General features: G+C 39.2%; 1 protein-coding gene and 4 non-coding genes across 5 annotated transcripts in view; 4 read left to right on the forward strand and 1 right to left on the reverse strand.

Moving 5' to 3' along the window:
* The window catches only part of LOC133640585 (oocyte zinc finger protein XlCOF6-like), a 404,169-nt gene that overhangs the window by 328,744 nt on the left and 64,974 nt on the right, over nt 1-10,451 (reverse strand). The window lies entirely within an intron of this gene.
* Nucleotides 336-408, forward strand: trnaf-gaa (transfer RNA phenylalanine (anticodon GAA)). Its single transcript has one exon. It is a non-coding gene; the product is annotated as a tRNA-Phe (tRNA).
* On the forward strand, nt 851-923 carry trnaf-gaa (transfer RNA phenylalanine (anticodon GAA)). Its single transcript has one exon. It is a non-coding gene; the product is annotated as a tRNA-Phe (tRNA).
* Nucleotides 1,367-1,439, forward strand: trnaf-gaa (transfer RNA phenylalanine (anticodon GAA)). Its single transcript has one exon. It is a non-coding gene; the product is annotated as a tRNA-Phe (tRNA).
* trnaf-gaa (transfer RNA phenylalanine (anticodon GAA)) lies at nt 1,866-1,938 on the forward strand. The gene has a single exon. It is a non-coding gene; the product is annotated as a tRNA-Phe (tRNA).

Genomic DNA, 10,451 nt, shown 5'->3' on the forward strand with positions numbered 1-10,451 from the left:
CTTGCTGGTGAAATCCGAACATAAACTGTCAAAGAGACTATGAATGTCTTCATTCATCCAGATCATTGTAATCTCAGGGCATTGAATGGATCGCAACTGGATTGTTTGGTTTGTCCTCAAACATACACCACTGTCCTTTCAATGATTCCTGAAAGACTATGCAATTTAGCCTCCAACATGACCAGAATTCCATTTGTTTACAACTGAATGGAATTTTACGTGGGGGATTCCGACTATTTTGGACTGGTAGTAGTTGATCCACAATACCTCAATGCTAACGAGGGAAAAATTCACTTCGACTGTTTGAAAAAGTGGATTCATAGGGCCCTCCGTCAGCCGAAATAGCTCAGTTGGGAGAGCGTTAGACTGAAGATCTAAAGGTCCCTGGTTCAATCCCGGGTTTCGGCACATTATGCCTTTACATGTGAGAATTTTGTGGCATTTAACCAAATAAAAGTGTATCCCTGACCTGTGGAACTTGCTGGTGAAATCCGAATATAAACTGTCAAACAGACTATGAATGTCCTCATTCATCCAGATGGTTGTAATCTCAGGGCATTCAATGGATCACAACTGGATTGTTTGGTTTGTCCTCAATTATAGACCACTGTCTTTTCAATGATTCCTAAAAGACTCTGCAATTTAGCCTCCAACAAATATCAGGAGTTCTGTGACCAGAATACCATTTGTTTACAACTGAATGAAATCTTATAAGGGGGATTCCGACTATTTTGGACTGGTAGTAGTCAATCCACAGCGATGGTTCTGCCACACGATACCTCAATGCTAATGAGAGAAAAATTCACTTCAACGACTGTTTGAAAAAGTGCATTCATAGTCCCTTCCGTCAGCCGAAATAGCTCAGTTGGGAGAGCGTAAGACTGAAGATCTAAAGGTCCCTGGTTCAATCCCGGGTTTCGGCACATTATGACTTTACAGGTGAGAATCTTGTGGCATTTAACCAAATAAAAGTGTGTCCCTGACCTGTGGGACTTGCTGGTGAAATCCGAACAAAAATTGTCAAAGAGACTATGAATGTCCTCATTCATCCAGATCATTGTAATCTCAGGGCAATCAATGGATCGCAACTGGATTGACGTGTTTGTTCTCGAACATACACCACTGTCCTTTCAATGATTCATAAAAGACTCTGCAATTTAGCCTCCAACAAATAACAGGAGTTCTGTAACCAGAATACCATTTGTTTACAACTTGAATGAAATCTTACGTGGGGAATTCCGACTATTTTGGACTGGTAGTAGTCAATCCACAGCGATGGTTCTGCCACACAATACTTTAATGCTAACGAGGGTAAATAACACTTCAACGACTATTTGAAAAAGTGGATGCAAATGGCAGTGTGCCAGCCGAAATAGCTCAGTTGGGAGAGCGTTAGACTGAAGATCTAAAGGTCCCTGGTTCAATCCCGGGTTTCGGCACATTATGCCTTTACAGGTGAGAATTTTGTGACATTTAACCAAATAAAAGTGCGTCCCTGACCTGTGGAACTTGCTGGTGAAATCCGAACATAAACTGTCAAACAGACTATGAATGTCCTCATTCATCCAGATCATTGTAATCTCAGGGCATTGAATGGATCACAACTGGATTGTTTGGTTTGTCCTCAAACATACACCACTGTCTTTTCAATGATTCCTGAAAGACTATGCAATTTAGCCTCCAACATGACCAGAATTCCATTTGTTTACAACTGAATGGAATCTTACGTGGGGGATTCCGACTATTTTGGACTGGTAGTAGTCAATCCACAGCGATGGTTCTGCCACACAATACTTTAATGCTAACGAGGGTAAATTACACTTCAACGACTATTTGAAAAAGTGGATGCATAAGGCAGCCTGCCAGCCGAAATAGCTCAGTTGGGAGAGCGTTAGACTGAAGATCTAAAGGTCCCTGGTTCAACCCGGGGTTTCGGCACGTTATTTCTTTACAGGTGAGAATTTTGTGGCATTTAACCAAATAAAAAGATGTCCCTGAACCTGCTGGTGGAATCCTAACATTAATTGTCAAAGAGACTTGTGGTAGCCTTATTTGTGTTCATATTTTTGTAGTTTTGCTTATACTAAGTTAAATTAATTATTTGTTGTTTGATGAATACTTGGGCCTACTGCTCTACTGCACTTTGGTGTTGGACATTGTGGTGGTGATTGATGACTACTTGGGCCTACTGTGCCACTTCACTTTGGTGTTTGTCATAATAGTTTTGCTAGGCATTTTTGTGTGTTTTATACTTCTCTGATACTGCATATATTAAGTTAAGTTATTTATTTTTTGAATTAGAAAGTCATTTACGTTCTGTGTCATTTACAGCACCTGTGAGGAAGGCATATACGTGCGCACAGGTGTCACTGATTGGACAAATGTCGGGTGGAGAGGGTGGCGGTGACAACATTTTTTGGCCATTGATTACGCAACACTTGAGTTTAGTTTGGTTTATAGCTTTATATGTAGTTACATTTGTTTTTGTCCACCTTGGGAAGAAAACCCTTTTTTTTTATTATTGCAAATAAAGCTTTTTTTGGAAAGACTTAAGTTGTAGTTTGAAGTGTGTCTGGAAGTGCACCACCTGTCCTGGCTCAGCCTACGGCCTTTGGTTTAGAACCTGGAAAGTTTGGAAAGGCCGATACAAGACTATGAATGTCCTCATTCATCCAGGTCATTGTAATCTCAGGGCATTCAATTGATCGGAACTGGATTGTTTGGTTTGTCCTCGAACATACACCACTGTCCTTTCAATGATTCCTAAAATACTCTGCAATTAAGCCTCCAACAGATGACAGAAGTTAGAAACATTCTGGTCACAGAAGGTGATCAGAATGCCACCTGAATGGAATCTTATGTGGGAGATTCCAACTATTTTGGACTGGTAGTAGTCGATCCACAGCGATGGTTCTGCCAAACAATACCTCAGTTTCAACGAGGGGAAATTGCACTTCAACGACTGTCGTTGGCTTTGACAGAAGGATTGCTCGTTGGCATCAAAACAGTTGTTTTTCTCTCTATGATAAGGTGAAACCACCCTTGCCCAGGCACGCCCTCCCGGTTTTGGAGTATAAATATTTGGGGTTTAGGTACCAGCTACGAGACTAGATCTGACCAATCTGAGTCTTTGAGTATTAAAGGCCTACTGAAATTTTATTTAAATGGGGATAGCAGATCCATTCTATGTGTCATACTTGATCATTTCGCGATACTGCCATATTTTTGCTGAAAGGATTTAGTATAGAACAACGACTATAAAGTTCGCAACTTTTGGTCTCTGATTAAAAAAAGCCTTGCCCCTACCGGAAGTAGCGTGACGACACCGGAGGAAGGGCTGCTCACATTTTCCTATTGTTTACACCAGCAGCGAGAGAGATTCGGACAGAGAAAGCGACAATTACCCAATTAATTTGAGGGAGGATGAAAGATTCGGGGATGAGGAACGTGAAAGTGAAGGAGTAGCGTGCAATGCAGAACGTATCTTTTTTTTGCTCTGACCGTAACTTAGGTACAAGCTGGCTCATTGGATTCCACACTTTCTCCTTTTTCTATTGTGGATCACGGATTTGTATTTTAAACCACCTCAGATACTATATCCTCTTGAAAATGAGAGTCGAGAACGTGAAATGGACATTCACAGTGACTTTTATGTCCACGACAATACATCGGTGAAGCACTTTAGCTACTGAGCTAACGTGATAGCATCGTGCTAAACTGCAGATATAAACAAAACAAATAAATCCCTGACTGGAAGGATAGACAGAAGATCAACAATACTCCCAAACCCTGGACATGTAACTACACGGTTAATGCTTTCCAGCTTGGTGAAGCTTAACAATGCTGTTGCTAATGACGCCATTGAAGCTAACTTAGCTACGGAACCTCGACAGAGCTATGCTAAAAACATTAGCTCGGCACCTACGCCAGCCAGCCCTCATCTGCTCATCACGACCCGTGTTCACCTGCGTTCCAGCGATCGACGGTACGACGAAGGACTTCACCCGATCACAGATGCGGTCGGCGGCCCGGAGACGGAGGAAGTCAAGGTGAGGTCGCGGCTAGCGCGTCTGCTATCCTTCTCAAAGTCCTCCTGGTTGTGTTGCTGTAGTCCGCCGCTAATACACCGATCCCACCTACAACTTTCTTCTTTGCAGTCTCCATTGTTCATTAAACAAATTGCAAAAGATTCACCAACACAGATGTCCAGAATACTGTGGAATTTTGAGATGAAAACAGAGCTTTTTGTATTGGATTCAATGGGCTCCGAAAACTTCCGCTTCAACCGTTGACGTCACGCGCAAACGTCATCATATCGAAACGTTTTCAGCCGGAAGTTTGCCGGGAAATTTAAAATTGCACTTTATAAGTTAACCCGGCCGTATTGGCATGTGTTGCAATGTTAAGATTTCATCATTGATATATAAACTATCAGACTGCGTGGTCGGTAGTAGTGGCTTTCAGTAGGCCTTTAAAGGCCTACTGAAATTTTTTTTTTTTATTTAAACGGGAATAGCAGATCCATTCTATGTGTCATACTTGATCATTTCGCGATATTGCCATATTTTTGCTGAAAGGATTTAGTAGAGAACATCGACGATAAAGTTCGCAACTTTTGCTTGCTAATAAAAAAAGCCTTGCCTGTACCGGAAGTAGCGTGACGTCACAGAAGCTAGTATTCCTCACAATTCCCCGTTGTTTACAATGGAGCGAGAGAGATTCGGAGCGACAAAGCGACGATTACCCCATTAATTTGAGCGAAGATGAAAGATTTGTGGATGAGGAACGTTAGAGTGACGGACTAGAATGCAGTGAAATACATATCTTTTTTCGCTCTGACCGTAACTTAGGTACAAGCTGGCTCATTGGATTCCACACTCTCTCCTTTTTCTATTGTGGATCACGGATTTGTATTTTAAACCACCTCGGATACTATATCCTCTTGAAAATGAGAGTCGAGCATGCAAAATGGACATTCACAGTGACTTTTATCTCCACGACAATACATCGATTAAGCTTTTTAGCATGAGCTAACGTGATAGCATCTGTCTCAAATGCAGATAGAAACAAAATAAATAAATCCCTGACTGGAAGGATAGACAGAAGATCAACAATACTATTAAACCATGGACATGTAACTACACGGTTAATAGTTCTCAGCCTGGCAAAGCTTAACAATGCTGTTGCTAACGACGCTAAGGCTAACTTAGCAACTTAGCAACCGGACCTCACAGAGCTACGATAAAAACATTAGCGCTCCACCTACGCCAGCCAGCCCTCATCTGCTCATCAACACCCGTGCTCACCTGCGTTCCAGCGATCGACGGCGCGACGAAGGACTTCACCCATCATCCGTGCGGTGGGCGGCTAGCATCGGCTAGGCGTCTGCTATCCAAGTAAGTAGTCCTTGTTGTGTTGCTACAGCCAGCCGCTAATACACCGATCCCACCTACAACTTTCTTCTTTGCAGCCTCCATTGTTCATTAAACAAATTGCAAAAGATTCACCAACACAGATGTCCAGAATACTGTGGAATTATGAAATGAAAACACAGCTTTTTCTACGGGCTCCAAACACTTCCCTTGCCCTCGTGACGTCACACGCATATGTCAGCATAATAAAACGTTTTTAACCGGAAGTGTGGCGGGAACTATAAAATGTCACTTTATAAGTTAACCCGGCCGTATTGGCATGTGTTGCAATGTTAAGATTTCATCATTGATATATAAACTATCAGACTGCGTGGTCGGTAGTAGTGGCTTTCAGTAGGCCTTTAAATGATGAAGCAGATGAGCGGAAAAACGTCTTCTAAGACAAGTTGTCACAGACTTTAATGTCATGCTTAACCGGGACAACTATTACGGTGTTTAAAGGCCTACTGAAACCCACTACTACCGACCACGCAGTCTGATAGTTTATATATCAATGATGAAATCTTAACATTATAACACATGCCAATACGGCCGGGTTAACTTATAAAGTGACATTTTAAATTTGCCGCTAAACTTCCGGTTCGAAACGCCTCTGAGGATGACGTATGCGCGTGACGTAACCCGGGGAACACGGGTATGCCTTCCACATTGAAGCCAATACGAAAAAGCTCTGTTTTCATTTCATAATTCCACAGTATTCTGGACATCTGTGTTCGTGAATCTGTTTCAATCATGTTCATTGCATTATGAAGAAGGAAGCTGAGCAAGCAAAGAAGAAAGTTGTCGGTGCGAAATGGACGTATTTTTCGAACGTAGTCAGCAACAACAGTACACAGCCGGCGCTTCTTTGTTTACATTCCCGAAAGATGCAGTCAAGATGGAAGAACTCGGATAACAGAGACTCTAACCAGGAGGACTTTTGACTTGGATACACAGACGCCTGTAGAGAACTGGGACAACACAGACTCTTACCAGGATTACTTTGATTTGGATGACAAAGACGCAGACGTGCTACTGTGAGTATGCAGCTTTGGCTTTTTTTTGCGTATGTACGTAACTTTTTTTAAATATATAAGCTTTATGAACCTTGGGTTAGGTGAACGGTCTTTTGGGCTGAGTGATTGTGTGTGTTGATCAGGTGTTTGAATTGTATTGGCGTGTTCTATGGAGCTAGGAGCTAGCAGAGGAGCTAGGAGCTAGCATAACAAACACGCAGGTGTTTTTATGCAGGATTAATTTGTGGCATATTAAATATAAGCCTGGTTGTGTTGTGGCTAATAGAGTATATATATGTCTTGTGTTTATTTACTGTTGTAGTCATTCCCAGCTGAATATCAGGTCACCCCCGGCTCTCACAGCATCTTCCCTATCTGAATAGCTTCAACTCCCCACTAGTCCTTCACTTGCACTTTACTCATCCACAAATCTTTCATCCTCGCTCAAATTAATGGGGAAATTGTCGCTTTCTCGGTCCGAATCTCTCTCACTTCATGCGGCCATCATTGTAAACAATAGGGAACTTTGCGTATATGTTCAACTGACTACGTCACGCTACTTCCGGTAGGGGCAAGCCTTTTTTTAATCAGATACCAAAAGTAGCAATCTTTATCGTCGTTGTTCTATACTAAATCCTTTCAGCAAAAATATGGCAATATCGCGAAATGATCAAGTATGACACATAGAATAGATCTGCTATCCCCGTTTAAATAAAAAAAATTCATTTCAGTAGGCCTTTAACATTTAATTGCCTTTTCGCCAATGTTTTAACTTAATCTGACTAATACATCGGAATGTTTCAAACACAAAATTGTAAATGTGTTGCGTTGGATGGTTGTCTTAGACTGTATCGCTTGGAACCAACAGTAATAAAGCTGTGCTCAGTGTGACGTGAGGGCGCATCTAACACACCTACAGCAAAGTTAACCAGAACTTTTCCCTACAAGTACACTGTCTAACAATTGGAAGTCAAGGTAATGCGTTTGAAACCTTCAGATTATTTGTTCAACGCTTTCCCACATGAGCTAAAGTGGTTGTACATTTTGGTTTTGGTTTTTCAAATGAAATACAATGAGGCTCTCCTCTCTGTTTTGAGATGCAGCTGGGACTGCTGCGCGAGGCTACTGTCAACCTGACCGCCTGTGAGGAGGGGCTCGTGGCAGCACCCGCTGCTCATTGAGGACATAAACTGCAGCCTGATGCCTTCTTTCATGTCTCCAAAACATCCCCTTTCATACATCCCATTCACAGCTCAGCAGCCATTGTTCTATCAAACACATAAAATAATTTAATAAATGTCACTTTTCACTCTATTAGTCTGAAGTCTGTTAGCGTCTTTTATTTTCACACCTTTTCACTTCATCCATTGACATTTCCAGAACTCAGCTCAGCTTCACAATGTTGGAATATTGACTGCTGATATTAATATTCTTCTATTGTTTGGCATATTTCACTTTACTCTTTTTATTTGCTCAAAAGAACAGGATGAAAGTGTCTTTAATTGTCGCCACTGAGTGTAATTATATACAATTGTGTATATAATAACCTTCCATTCTTCATCTCCATTACTGCTTGATTTATCTCTCATCTTATTTTATCCAGAGAAAAAATGGCCGGACATCAATAAACTGTCACTAAACTTCAATCAATCAAGCTTTATTGCAGACTCCAACGTCCAAGTCGACATACAATCACATACAGTACATAAAACAAACAAGCAAACAAAAATACTGTATAAAAGGCATTATCACATATTAAATAATAAATGAATAAAACTAAATAAATCATATTTGGATATTGTAACAATGTAAAACACCAAATCATGAGGAATACTATTGAAATAAAAAGAGTAAAGGTAATCACATATTTAGGAGTTATAGATTAACTAAGATGGACCCTACATAAAAATCAAATAAGAACAAAAATATCAAAAATGACTGCAATATTAAATAGAACAAATTACATACTCACAAATATTAACTACATTTATTGTACCCAACTTTAGTTGAAGCATACATTGTTTATTGCATAAAGGTATGGGGACATACATATAAAACAATCACAAAACAATATTCATATTACACAAGAGAGTAAAAGAGATAATTAATAGAATGGATTATAGAGACCCAACAAATGATTCATAAAGTCACACATTTTAAAAGTAAATGATCTTGTATAAAACACAACTGCTCAAATGATGTATAAAGTAAATAATATGCTTCGGTTAAAGCAGGTGATAGCATAATCACCCGCAAAGACAAGGTCATTTACCTAGGTTGTATATTGGACAACACTCTCCCGGGTGAAAAAATGGCATTAAAAGCAATCACCAAGATCCATAATAAAAGTAGATTTTTGGGCAGGATTTCTAAGGTTCATCAGGAGGGATACACTTGGGGGCGGTATAGCTCGGTTGGTAGAGCGGCCGTGCCAGCAACTTGAGGGTTGCAGGTTCGATCCCCGCTTCCGCCATCCTAGTCACTGCCGTTGTGTCCTTGGGCAAGACACTTTACCCACCTGCTCCCAGTGCCACCCACACTGGTTTGAATGTAACTTAGATATTGGGTTTCACTATGTAAAGCGCTTTGAGTCACTTGAGAAAAAGCGCTATATAAATGTAATTCACTTCACTTCACTTAAGACCCTTCCTTGCCGGTGCCCTCATTTTGACTACGCCTGCACCTCATGCTTCACCAGTATCCCCAAGCCACTGAAAACTAAACTGCAAACTTCCCAAAACAAGCTGGTGAGACTCCTGCTCAACCTCCCGTACAGGACTCACCTAACTCAAGCCCACTTTACCAAATTGGGATGGCTTAGAGTTGAGGAAAGAGTACACCGAATCGCAACGTGCCTGGTATTCAAAATACTCAGAGAAACTGTCCAACTATTTCACCAGAGTAAGTGATGCTCACAGGTACTACACCAGAAGGACTTCCTCAGACCTCGCCGTCCCCCCCAAATTCAAGACTCTCATGGGAAAAAATGCATTCTATTATTTTGCCACCACACAGTGGAATGCACTACCAACATACCTTAAAATTCCAACTTCTCTACAAAATTTTAAAACTGCCATAAAATCCTGGCTCAGCTCAACCTCTACCTGATCTGAACCAACATTGATCCCCAGCAACTCTTCCAAGCATCAAACAGGATTATATGTGATTATAGTGTATATATATTTATATGTGGTTATAGTGTATGTATATGTATATGTGGTTTATATATATATTTATGTGTGGTTTATATATATTTATATGTGGTTATAGTGTATATATATTTATATGTGGTTTATATGTATGTATATGTGTGGTTTATATATATTTATATGTGGTTATAGTGTATATATATGTATATGTGGTTTATGTATATATTTATATGAGGTTATAGTGTATATATATTTATATGTGGTTATAGTGTATATATATTTATATGTGGTTATAGTGTATATATATTTATATGTGCTTTATTTATATATGTAAATGTGGTTATAGTGTATATATATTTATATGTGCTTTATATATATATATATATATATATATATATATATATATATATATATATATATATATATATATATATATATATATATATATATATATGTGGTTATAGTGTATATATATTTATATGTGCTTTATATATATATGTAAATGTGGTTATAGTGTATATAAATTTATATGTGCTTTATATACAGTGGGGCAAAAAAGTATTTAGTCAGCCACCCATTGATTGTCAATGGGTGGCTGACTACATACTTTTTTGCCCCACTGTATATATATATGTATATGTGGTTATAGTGTATACATATGTATATGTGGTTATAGTGTATATATATTTATATGTGGTTATGGTGTATATATATTTATATGTGCTTTATATATATATATATATATATATATATATATATATATATATATATATATATATATATATATATATATATATGTATATGTGGTTATAGTGTATATATATTTATATGTGCTTTATATATGTGTATATGTGGTTATAGTGTATATATATTTA

This window comes from Entelurus aequoreus, linkage group LG23, assembly GCF_033978785.1.
Source record: "Entelurus aequoreus isolate RoL-2023_Sb linkage group LG23, RoL_Eaeq_v1.1, whole genome shotgun sequence".
In the NCBI taxonomy this organism is placed as follows: Eukaryota; Metazoa; Chordata; class Actinopteri; order Syngnathiformes; family Syngnathidae; genus Entelurus; species Entelurus aequoreus.